The sequence below is a fragment of the Podarcis pityusensis genome (assembly GCF_964106645.2).
Source record: "Podarcis pityusensis genome assembly, chromosome: 16".
Lineage (NCBI taxonomy): Eukaryota > Metazoa > Chordata > Lepidosauria > Squamata > Lacertidae > Podarcis > Podarcis pityusensis.
Window position 1 is genome coordinate 38,420,130 of NC_138041.1, and position 13,113 is coordinate 38,433,242.

Here is a 13,113-nt window from a genome sequence, read left to right on the forward strand (position 1 = left end):
ATTCCAATTCAGTTTGTTAATCCAGCAATTTCTTTCCCTCCTTTTTAATCCCAATCCTTAATCTTAATATATTATAACATTAAATTTTTACCTATTAAAAACCAATTTTTCCATTCTTTTAACCTTTTTAATCCTAATCCTTAATCTTGATATATTTATAACTTTAAAGCCTGTACAGCTAGAAGCCACTTAACTTCAATCCAACATCACTCTAACATTCATTAATTTTGCAATGTTTCTGTAAATAATCTTTGAATTTCTTCCAATCTTCTTCCACCGACTCTTCTCCCTGGTCACGGATTCTGCCAGTCATTTCCGCCAATTCCATGTAGTCCATCATTTTCATCTGCCATTCCTCCAGTGTGGGTAGCTCTTGTGTCTTCCAATACTTTGCGATGAGTATTCTTGCTGCTGTTGTAGCATACATAAAGAAAGTTCTATCCTTTTTTAACACCGATTGGCCGACTATGCCCAGGAGAAAGGCCTCTGGTTTCTTCAAGAAGGTATATTTAAATACCTTTTTTAATTCATTATATATCATCTCCCAGAAAGCCTTAATCTTTGGGCACGTCCACCAAAGGTGAAAAAATGTACCTTCAGTTTCTTTACATTTCCAACATTTGTTATCAGGCAAATGGTAGATTTTTGCAAGCTTAACTGGGGTTATGTACCACCTGTATATCATTTTCATAATATTCTCTCTTAGGGCATTACATGCCGTAAACTTCATACCTGTGGTCCATAACTGTTCCCAGTCAGCGAACATGATGTTACAGTGGGGCCTCGCAAGACGAAAAGAATCCGTTCTGTGAGTCTCTTCGTCTAGCGGTTTTTTCGTCTTGCGAAGCAAGCCCATTGACGGATTAGCGGATTAGCGCTATTAGCGGTTTTTAGCGGCTTTTAGCGGCTTATCAGCTTATCAGATAAGCAGATACGCGGCTTAGCGGCTTAGAAAAAGGGGGGGAAAGGAAAAAAAAACCACAGGAACTCGCATGACATTTTCGTCTTGCGAAGCAAGCCCATAGGAGATTCGTTTTGCGAAGCACCTCCAAAACGGAAAACTCTTTCGTCTAGCGAGTTTTCCGTCTTGCGAGGCATTCGTCTTGCGGGGCACCACTGTATGTCCAACATCTTGTGCCCATTTAATCATAGCAGATTTCACTGTTTCATCCTGAGTATTCCATTTCAGCAGCAAGTTATACATTCTTGACAAATTCTTAGTTTTGGGTTCCAACAGTTCTGTTTCTAATTTTGATTTTTCCACCTGGAAGCCAATTTTCTTATCCAAATTGTATGCCTCCATTATCTGATAATAATGAAGCCAGTCTCGCACTTTGTTTTTAGCTTTTCAAAACTCTGCAATTTCAATCTGTCTCCATCTTGTTCCAAAATTTCCCAATATTTTGGCCATTTGACCTCCATATTGAGCTTTTTCAAGGCTTTCGCTTCCATTGGTGACAGCCATCTTGGGGTTTTATTTTCCAATAAGTCCTTATATCTTATCCAAACATTAAACAAAGCTTTCCTGACAATATGGTTTTTAAATCCTTTATGTGCTTTGACCTTGTCATACCACAGATATGCATGCCATCCAAATACGTTGTTAAAACCTTCGAAATCCAAAATGTCAGTGTTTTCAAGAAGCAGCCATTCTTTCAACCAGCAGAAAGCTGCTGATTCATAGTAAAGTTTAAGGTCTGGCAGGGCAAATCCACCTCTATCCTTTGCATCTGTTAGTATTTTAAATTTTATTCTGGGCTTCTTGCCCTGCCAGACAAATCTAGAAATATCTCTCTGCCACCTCTTGAAGCAGTCCATTTTGTCCACAATTTGCAATGTTTGAAACAAAAACAACATTCTAGGCAATACATTCATTTTTACGGCAGCAATACGACCCAGCAGTGAAAGCTTCAAGTTTGACCAAATTTCTAAGTCTTTTTTCACTTCAGTCCAACATCTTTCATAGTTATCTTTAAATAAGTTCCCATTTTTTGCTGTCAAGTTAATCCCCAAATATTTAACTTTCTTAACCACTGTTAAACCTGTCACATTCTGAAACCTCTCTCTCTCTCTCTCTATTGGTGTTAGATTTTTCTCTAAAACCTTAGTTTTTACCTTATTCAATTTAAATCCTGCAACTTGACCAAATTCTTGAATCAATTCTAAAACCCTTTTGGTACTAGATTCTGGCTCCTGTAACGTCAATACTAAGTCATCTGCAAATGCTCTCAATTTGTACTGTTTGGCTCCGACCTGTATACCTTTAACCAACTGATCCCTTCTAATCATGTTCAGCAAAACCTCCAGGACCGAAATAAAAAGCAGTGGGGAGATTGGGCAACCCTGTCGTGTCCCTTTTTCAATCTTAAATTCTTCCATCACCACATTATTTACAATTAATTTAGCTTTTTGTTCTTAATAGATTGCACTTATACCGTTTTCAAAACCTTGGCCTACCCCCATACCTTGTAGGTTCTTCTTCATAAAACTCCAAGAAATATTGTCAAAGGCTTTCTCCGCATCCACAAATATCAAAACTGCTTTAGTGTTTATATTCACTTCTAATTTCTCCAAAATGTCAATTATGTTCCTCATGTTATCAGACAAATGTCTACCCGGGAGAAAGCCCGCTTGGTCTTTATGAATCTCTTCCAACAAGACTTTTTTCAGTCTCTTAGCCAAAATGTCTGCAAAAATTTTGTAATCCACATTAAGTAATGATATGGGGCGGTAGTTCTTAAGCTGCGTCTTTTCAGTCTCTGTTTTCGGTACAAGTGTAATATAAGCTTCTTTCCACGACTCTGGTGCCCTTTTCCCCTCCATTATTTCATTACAAACCTCTTTTAAAGGTTGTACTAGCCATTCTTTCAAGGATCTGTAATATCTAGAAGTCAATCCATCTGGTCCTGGAGATTTACCCAATTGCATGTTTTGAATGGCGCCTTCTATCTCCTGTTCAGTTATTTTGTAGTTCAACATTAATTTATTTTCTTGAGAGATTTTTTGTAATCCATTTGTTTTCAAAAATCTATCTACATCAGTTTCTTTCAATGGCCCTTGTGTGTATAGTTGTTTAAAGTACCTCGGGAAACAATTTCTAATCTCAGCTGGGTTCTGTATATTCCTTCCTTCCACTTCTAAATTTGTAATTGTATTTAATTTTGGTCTTTTTTTAATTTGCCAAGCCAACAGTTTCCCACATTTATTAGCCGACTCGAATGTCTTTTGTCTCATTTGTTTAATTTTCCATTCTATCTCCTGATTCGTCATTTTCATGTATTGTACTTGATATAACTTTAGTTCTCTCAGAATCTCTTGGGACTTTGGTTTTATTCTCAATCTTTTTTCACTTTCCTTTATTTTCTCCAATATTTTGTCCTTCTCATTTTGAGTTCTCTTCCTTAATGCATTCTGTTGTATCAAGAACCCTCTCATAACCGCTTTACTTGCGTCCCAGATTACTCTTTTTTCCACATTGGTGCTCATATTTATCTCAAAATAGTCTCTCAAGGTTTTTTGGGCCTTCTTAAGCACTTCTTCATCTCTAAATAAGGTGTCATTCATCCTCCATCTAAAGGAGCCAGTTGGTGTTAGTTTAAAACCCCAAGCCTTCTTGTGCTCTTCTCCCCCTTTCTTCCTGCCCAGGGTGGCCCTGCCTTCTCAGAGCCAGTGTGTCATGTGGGGCTGGGTCTCAGGGGCAGGGGCCGCCTCTCCTCCTCCTCCTCGCCCGCTCTCCGGCAGCCACTAAGAGCTGCCATGGGGAGGAGGTGGCAGCACCAGGAGAGGCAAAGGGGTGCTCCCTCACAGTCGCAGTTTGGGATGGCTCATCCTTTCCCCCTAAGTTCAGCAGCAGCAGCAGCAGCACTGGCAGGGGAAATTGGGACGTTCTGGGATCAAATCAGAAGCCAGGATTGCTTTTGTAATTCCAGCACTGAAAAATCAGGACACTTGGAGGATATGAAATATGCAGAGGCCATGTTGGTGAAGACTCTTCTAGGAACAAAAAAGGAAGGGGAAGGTTTAAAGAAGGTTGCAATCCACTAGGAAACTTCCTGCTTTGGATAGTAGACGCCTCCTCTGTGATTAGGTACTTTGCAAGGATTATAGGAATTGCTGCAACATAATGATTTGCAAAGATTTGATGCCAATTGTTTTGACAATCCCAGCATCAAAACGGCTTTTAAAATGTAAGCTGGGTTGTTTAGAACATGATTTGTGGGTGTGTTTCTGGGCTACAGCAGCCTTTGTCCCAGACCGTCGGCCAGAACGGCTGATGAGAACTGAGAGAGCCCAACAATCTCTGTTTAAAGCTTAAGCCAGTGGTGTCCAAACTTTTTTTCAAAGAGGTCCAGATTTGATGAAGTGAAGGGCCGTGGGGCTGACCAAAGGACCAACCAAAGTTGTTGACCTTTTTTTAGAGTTTAAATTGTTGAGCTTTTTTTTAGAATTGGAGGGGGTTTTTTTAGGCCCCCGGACTTTGGACATGCCTGGCTTAAGCATTTCACTAAATATCTATTTACCTAGAAGACTATACCAGCTCTGTAGTTGCACTTGGGACCAGTGTAAGACTTCCTTCTTCTAAGGTGGAGCACCAAATGGCACTCCCCCCAACACACACCTGTCCTACACAATCAAGGTGTATAGTACCCAAGGCCAAGCAAGGTATTTTGGCACCCGAGGAGGAAAATCCCACAAGGAAAGCTACAGCAACCAATAATTTTGCTGCCTTTAGCATCACAAATCAACAGCTTCTGAGACACTCTGTAAGTATCTTTACAGGTCAATGACATGTGTTTTACAAACCACTCAAAAGAAAGTGTGCACCCACTTTCCAACTCCCAATTTTCAGGAAACCTCCAAGCCTGTTATCTTTTGTTCATATTAAGTACCCTGGCATGGCTTTTGTCAAAATCATTTTAATTCTAAAGGATTCAGCAGAGAGACTCAGTATTTTGTAGTATGCATCTCTTAATTTAACTTTATGTCAACCAAAAATTTTCAAACTCTGCCTTGAGAAGCAAGAGAGCATTTTCTTAGCCCAGTTGCTCATCTCAGCAGAGGCTGTTACAGATTAACTACTTCCAGGCTTCATTGCGGAAGAGAATTTTGGCCTATCCCTGTATCAAGTATGCATTAATCCATCCTGATACAAAGACCTAGCAGAATTGCTCATCCTTGGAGGGGGTTGCATGTTCTACATCTGCACAACTCACTACTCTGGACCTGCCTTCTTGCAAGCATGCCCTGTGGGAAGGGAGCAATAATTTATTTCTTACGTTGAGGCACAAGTGCCAATGCATTTGCAGCCAAAATGGCACCACCTCAGCACAGGATGGGACGTACACTCAGTGAAGTCCTGAGGTTTGCAGACAACATCAACATTTAAAACCAACCAACCAACTAACAAACCCTAAAGTGGACAAGGAAATGACCTACGTAGCCAAATGAAGAGTGAGCATGGTTAGTGGTCATGGGATGTTGACTCTTGGGAGGATAGATGGAATGGAGTATCTTGAAATAGGGCATATATGCTGACTGGAACAATGAACAGGGGGACTCCACACTTCTTATAAATGTTAGGGTTGTAACCAGCTAAGTCCTACTCAGAGAAGACCCATTGAAATTAGTGGATAAGGTCCATTAATGTAAATAGGTATACTCTGAGTTGGACTTAGCTGAATACAATCCTAATCTAGTTTAATTCAAAGTATTACAGAAGAGCCACCTAAAAAAATTAAGTGTTTTACAAACTGCCCCTCCTATAGCCAAAATAAACACCAGCGTCTCTCTCTCCCCTATGCTAGAAAGGCTGCAGAGAGAGAGACCCGTGCTTTCATGCCTGGTGGAGTTGCATGTCAGTGTACTCCTTTGGGAAAAAGGTGTCTCACATTATTTCATATTTTATTAACATTACACAGCAATGTCTCACCCAACTCAGCTCTCGCCTTATTATCATTAGACCCAAATTCAAACAATAACCTTAAATGCAGAGACTTACTATTTATTCTGTTAGCAGCCTGATTAACAATAGCCTGACAAACACGTAAAGCTGTCTCATGGTTTGACAAAGAATGCCATCATGAGAAATCTCTTCTGAGACGAGCATTTCAACTACAGTCATACCTCGGGTTGAATATGCTTCGGGATGAGTGCGTTCGAGTTGCGCTCCGTGGCAACCTGGAAGTAACGGAGCACGTTACTTCCGGGTTTCACCACTTGTGCATGCGCAGATGCTCAAAGTGACGGCATGCGCATGCGTAGAAGTGCCAAATGTGATCCGCGCACGCACAGACACACGGACATGGGTTACGTTTGCTTCTAGATGCGAACAGGGCTCCGGAACGGATCCCATTCGCATCTAGAGGTGCCACTGTATTCCAATCCAGGAAGAACCTGAGCCATTTAAAAGAATACCTAATATGAAAAAAAACACCTTTCAGAGCTCTTCCATAAGAAAAAGAAATCTTTATACGAAGGCCGTTGGCATCATCTGCTCAGGGCAATTCAAGTGAAGGACAGCAAGGAATTATTGAGGATAGTTTCTGGTGCCCTTCAAGATGGTAGCAACCTGTCAGGGAACTGCCATCGGAGCTAGAGGCGGAGGGAAGGCTCCAGAGGGATGCTGGAGAGGGTCCCAGTAGGGAGAGAGGCAGCCCATCTGCTGGGGAAGGAAATCAGCGTAACACCAGTGGAGAAGGGGGGCAGATGGGGGAATCGGAGAGGAGGCTCCATGACTCCTCGCCAGGGACCAGCGGGGAGAGCACGGGTCCTCTGCTGCCCACACCCTCCCTGCGCAGAAGGCTTCCGCGCAGGGAGACTAGGAGGAGACTTGGCGTCAAAGAACTTCTTTGCTGGAAGACGTTCAAGAAACGCCCACTGATGGATTCTGCCAGCGACTGAGACAGTCACGAAGCTAGAGGCTGTCCAGTCAGAAAGGGTTCAACCAGGTAACCTAGCCAGTAGTGGCGGCAACTTACGCACGAGCAACCCCTAAACCCATTACACAACCAACCAAACAATCACCATCATTCCTGCCTCTAGCTGGTTTAATCACTATTCTGCAATATTTACAGCGCCAACGAATCTATCAGCTATGCAAAATCGGCCCAGTTATGTATATTTTCCAGACTGGACCCTAGTGGAACCAGATGAAATACTCTCAATAATCAAGAAGTTAAGATCAAATAAATCCCCAGGACCAGACGGGATCCCTGGTGAACTTTTTAAGCACATTCCGGATTGGTGGGCCCCTCTATTAGCCAACTTATTTACTTTAATTGACAAATTCGGGATATTACCAGATGTTTGGCTAAACTCCATCATCACTTCTATTTTTAAAAAAGGTGACCCGAATCTGCCTGAGAATTACTGTTCAATAAGTCTCCTATCAAACCTTGGCAAAATGTATACCTGATTTTTGGAAAGGAAATCTAACAAGGTTCTTGGGCCTGAACAAATAGGCTTTTGTCATGGCAAATCAACCACTGATCACTGCATAGTCCTTTCACACCTCACGGAAAAATTCATGGAAAATGGGAGGAAGGAACTTTACGTAGCCTTCCTAGACTTAAAAGGAGCTTCTGACCCCTGTGATCCACTTTGGCACAATTTATGTAAAATGGGAATTGACCAATGCCTGCTGCTTTTAATTAAAAAATTACATACTGATAAAAAGAATAAATATAACCAAAGGAGTAAAGCAAGGATGCGTCTTGGCACCCCACTTATTCAACCTCTTCTTAAATGACCTGGCTCATCACTCTAAAGATGTAAATGGACATCCACCGACATTATGCCAACATAAAATAAAACTGCTTTTATACGTGGGCGATACCACAATTCTTTCTCATACCCAGGTCGGCCTTAGAAGATTTCTGAACTTGTTTTCTTCCTTCTGCCAGATCAACTCCCTGGGAATTACGAAAAATTTAAATTATGATTTTTTATTAAAGTCGTCAAATTGTCAAATGGAGACTAGATAATCACCCCATTGACCAGGTAAAATATTTCAAATACCTAGGGATATTCTACCAGTCAAATTTAAACTGGACAACACACAGATGCCAAATGATCATCCAGGCAAAATGCACCACATCTGGGATTCTTCATTTTTTCTTCCTCAGAGGCAACCGGATGGTCCCTGCTGCAATAAATATTTTTAATGCCAAGGTCCTTTCTCAGTTATTGTACAGCATTCCAATTTGGATACAAGCATTTAATAGAGAAGTTGAACAAATTCAAGCGACTTTTCTTTTTAAGATCCTTGGTGCCCCTAAATACATGAGTTACTTAGCCTTATGTGTTGAAATCAGTCAACATCTGATGGAAACCAAAGCATGGCTGACTACAACCAAGGCCTGGCTGAAAGTCCACTTCAGAACAACATCTAACTCCTTCTTAACCGCTGTGCTTGAAGATCGCATTTCATTTGGTAGGTATAGAGCAATTCAAGATAAAATTCGTAGTTTGGGCATTGCTCTCAAGAGCCTTGAAGCATGTGACAAAAGTTACACATTCCAAATAATCAAGCAGCTGCTCTACGACCACGAAAGACAGCGCTTGTTACCTCATTCTCCAAGATTCTGTTCTCCGGAGGCCTTAGGTATCACAACACCCTATGGAACCTGTGCCAAATATCTAAAGGATCTACTACTCCCCTCCCATTAAGGAACCTTTATGCTCATGAGATTAAATGCTTTCCCTTCTGCAGTGACCAAAGGCAGATTCTCACATACTCCATATCAAGCCTGTTTGTGTGCCTGCAACCAAGAAGTACCTGATTCAATGGACCACATTCTCTTAGATTGCTCTCTACACAGCAGACCTCGCCAACTGATGCTGAGCAAAATGTTGGACTTCCGGCCTATAACTCCAAGAAGAAGTCAAATGAGGTTTCTCCTGGCAGATCCCGGGACAAAGATATCACTGCTTTAGTAGCCTCCTTTTTAGCCACAACCTTACCAGAAAGGTTTCCTAACGATTCATCCTTTTGGGGAACAGACAGGGCGAAGCAGAATATCTAAGTGCACACAATCACAGTGTGACCTTATGACCCTCAACAACTTCACCCTTGTCCTTTTAATTATCCCAGTGACTTGAAATGTTTTATACTGTGATGCCAATAAAGGTATTTGATTTGAACAATAGCCTGATATTGGAAACAGTCCCTAGAAATCCCCATTGAAGTCTACTTAAATAGTATTTGGAATGTGGCTCTACCAGAATGCCTTACTCACCACAGAAGGGTAATTAAAGGCACTTCATCGATGGAAACTTTTGGTGGGATGCCAACTTCCTTTCTTTTCCTTTATAAATGAGACGGAAAATATTTTAATTCCACCATCATCAACACAAGAATCTCCGTGGAGAGGCTACTTGAATACATAAATAAATGTATTGCTTGTGTACTATGTACTGCATATGGAACTTAATAAGAATTTACCATTGGGCAAGTTACTGTAGTTAGAGGTTGTTCTTGTATTTAAATGAAAAACAATAAAAATTATTGGGGGAGGGGTGAAAGTCGCCTTCCTATTTAGATAACTTTTTAGCTGCAATAATGCATCAAATTCCCTCTCTCACATACCCTCCAATATCTCTCCAATGAAAATAGGGACGTATCATCATCATCATGTGCTTTTTTTCTAAAAAATGTTTAGGGGTACTCTCAATTTCTTACTCATACAGTGGTACCTCCGGTTAAGAACTTAATTCGTTCTGGAGGTCTGTTCTTAACCTGAAACTGTTCCTGACCTGAAGCACCACTTTAGCTAATGGGGCCTCCCGCTGCCGCCGCGCCGCTGGAACACAATTTCTGTTCTCATCCTGAAGCAAAGTTCTTAACCCGAGGTACTATTTCTGGGTTAGCGGAGTCTGTAACCTGAAGCGTCTGTAACCCGAGGTACCACTGTATTGAAATACTGCCCCTCAATGAGGCCAAACTTAGATTCACAAAATGTTTAGGGGTATGCCTCCACCCTGCATCCCCCTAGAAAAAAGCACTGATGATGATGATACTATTTATATCGTGTCCATCTGATTGGGTTGCCCCAGCCACTCTGACCAGCTTCCATCATATATAAAACATAATAAAACATTAAACATTTTTTTAAAAACCTTCCCTATATACAGGGCTGCCTTCAGTTGGGAGTTGGATAAAAAGAGGCAGCTGTTAGTTCCACAAGTCATTGGAGCAACCTGAAGGAAGGGAAGGGAATGCAAGTCACTGCCTAGTTTTCTTGACAATAAGCAAGGGGGTTGCAGTGTTGGGGAGTTTATTGCTGCTATCACTAAGGTTTGGCACTGTTTGGTAAATTAACCAATTAAATGTTGGCTGGTGGGCAGCCATTTAATCAAGGAGGGCTAAATTAAATTGATGAGGCTGTCTCTATACTTAAATGAGGACACACTATTATCTTCTTAAGTAGATTTGGTTTAGGGGTGTTATTGCACAATCACAAGGTTTGCACACACACCATTTAAACAGCAATGCCCATCAACTCTGGGGGGGACCTTGCCCCCTCATATATTTTATTGGGGAGCAAAGGGACCTTAGCCTCTAGGAGTTGGTTCCTACGACAGGAAAATGTTAAAGATGACTTCCCTTTTAACTATAAATAGCAACTTAAAAACAAAACCTCCCTTAGAACTCCATCAGCATCTAGCAGACAAAATGCATATGTTAAGATTTTCAGTATAATCCTATGCACTTACTCAAAAGTTAGCCCACTGTTTCCATAGTGTGCATGTGTTCAGAACTGCAATTTTATGTGGGCAACTGAAGTGCAATTGTATGCTTGTCCACTCAGAAGTAAGCCCAACTGAGCAGATTAAAATCATTATTAAATATATAAAAACACACCTGCCTGTACCCTATGTTCATTGTCAAAACACCAAGCTGAGGGCAGGTGGTATGGCAGGGACTGGAACCTGTGAGTCTTCAGGTGTCTAGACTCCAGCTCCCATCAACCCCAGCCAGCATAAGCAAGAGTCAGGGATGATGGGAGCTGGAGTCCAAGACCATCTGGAAGCCGACAGGTTTTCTGCCCCTAATCTCTGGTGTGCTCCTTCCGTAAAAACTCATCTGACACCTGTTTTTGTGGGGTGGTGGTATTGGTGCCAGATAACCCCCTTTTTATTTCCTCAGGTCATTTCAAACGTTAACTGCATTTGGTTTGATTCTGTGTTTTTAATTGTTGCTTTACAACTTTCAGATGCTGCTGTTGTATTTTCTTGACTTCTTTCTTTTATTTTATTGTAAGAAAAGGCTGCATTCTTTTTATTCTAAGAAGCCATGGGCGTAGGACATCATACACTTTTGTGGAAACTCTTAATATCTCAAGTATTCCCAATTTTGCTTTTAAAAATATTTTTGGCAGTTAATTACATGGATTACTTGTCCACCTTGAATCTCTCAAGTAGAAAGAATGTTGAGAACACCCTGAATACTTTTAGTTGGGGTCATTTATCTCGTTGACCATTTCACATTGTCCCTTCAGGTTTCTAGCCTATGGAAAGAAGGGTGAGCAAGAGACCCTTTGACCCTCTTGCTTGCTTGACCAATGTTGTGTTTTTTTGTTCCACTTGCGGATTAGTTTATGATTTTTTTGTACTCTGTTGTACATGTTGTTATAAAATGCTGTTCACTATTTCAGGGGCCTTTGGCGTTCCAACGTGGTATGTAAATAAAATGCAATAATAATGAGTAATAAATCTGCCCTTGAATAAGATAGCTGATATAGAAAGAGTAGGTTTTAGAAAGGGGGGGGTGATAAATTGGGGTGCCTTCTAACACACTTAAAAGTTAATTATTTTCAATATAAATATAAATACTGCTGATGGCAGGCGCTGTCTGAAGAGTTTTCTCTTCATACTTGCACTGGAAGGAACTGCCGCTTCTAAGATGTTGCCTGCTGCCACACAAATATAAAGCTCTTTTAAAAAACAAAACAAAACAAGTTTTTTCCTCTTCAAAACTATCATATCAAGCTAGCCCCCCTAACTTTTAAGATCTTTGTAGGCCCTGCTCTCGGTGTCCCTGTCAAAGAAAGCAAGGGAGCTAATCACCAGGGGAAAAGGTCTTTTTGGTAGTGGCACCCCAGCCACAAAACGGCTTCCCTGCCACTATTCTTGTTGTCTTTTCTGTGCCAGGTGAAGATCTTTAAATAACTTATACAGTCTGGGCCTGTTTTATTTTTTGGGGGGGGTTGAGTAGTTGCTGTCTTTTGCTGCATGCATGTAGCTTTTGATTTTATGGGGTGGGGGGAATTGTATTTATTTTTTTAAAAATAAATTCTTTATTTTAAGGTGCCCAAAGAACTTTGTTACTGAATGGCATACAATTATGGCATATGAAAATATATGAGTCATATGAAAATATATGTAAATTTAATTAATATTTATTTGATTAAATGGCAAGAGATTTCTGTGATCTGCTGTCAAGCCTACTTGAAAAAGCTATAAAAATGCTAAATATCATTATCATTTGGGCTGTCATCCAAAATGTTGGTTGATTGCTCAATTAATTAAGCCTGCATTAACATGCATATTAGAAAATTCGTGATCACATTATTCTGGGGCTCTGTCATCTGCACTGGTTTCCAGTCCAATTTTGGGCCCCATTCAAATTGCTGGTTTAAACCATGAAAGCCATAAGCCAAGGTGGAGAACCTTCTCAGCTGAGGTCACATTCCCTCATGGACAGCCTTCCAGGGCTACCTGTTCCTCTGTTGGTGCAGTGCCCTCAGGCCCTCTCCAGAACAGGTGACCCACTGAATTCCTGGGCTTGGGAGCCATCAGCCCACAGCATCTTGTCAGGATTTACCTCCCGTTTGTTTCTCATTGTGTGGCCCATCACTGCCTCCAGAGATTAAGTAGCCTCACCTGATCCCAATGAAAAGGAGAAACAGCTGGGGAGAGCAAGATGGACCCCTCCTGGGACAACTGCCAAGGAGTTGAGTAGAAGTCACCTCTAGGTTGGGGCAGAACCACCTGAACTCTCAACCCATACAGCGGTTGAGGAAGATACAGTGGTACCTCTGGTTAAGTACTTAATTTGTTCCGGAGGTCCGTACTTAACCTGAAACTGTTCTTAACCTGAAGCACCACTTTAGC

General features: G+C 41.2%; 1 long non-coding RNA gene across 1 annotated transcript in view; it reads right to left on the reverse strand.

Moving 5' to 3' along the window:
* Positions 1–3,600: 3,600 nt before the first annotated feature.
* LOC308465430 overlaps positions 3,601–13,113 on the reverse strand; it is a 10,060-nt gene continuing 547 nt past the window's right edge. Inside the window, exons 2-3 of the long non-coding RNA XR_013980431.1 lie at positions 9,237–9,305; positions 3,601–3,993 (exon numbers count right to left, since the gene is read on the reverse strand). This is a non-coding gene — a long non-coding RNA (uncharacterized lncRNA). The remainder of the gene's footprint in view (positions 3,994–9,236; positions 9,306–13,113) is intronic.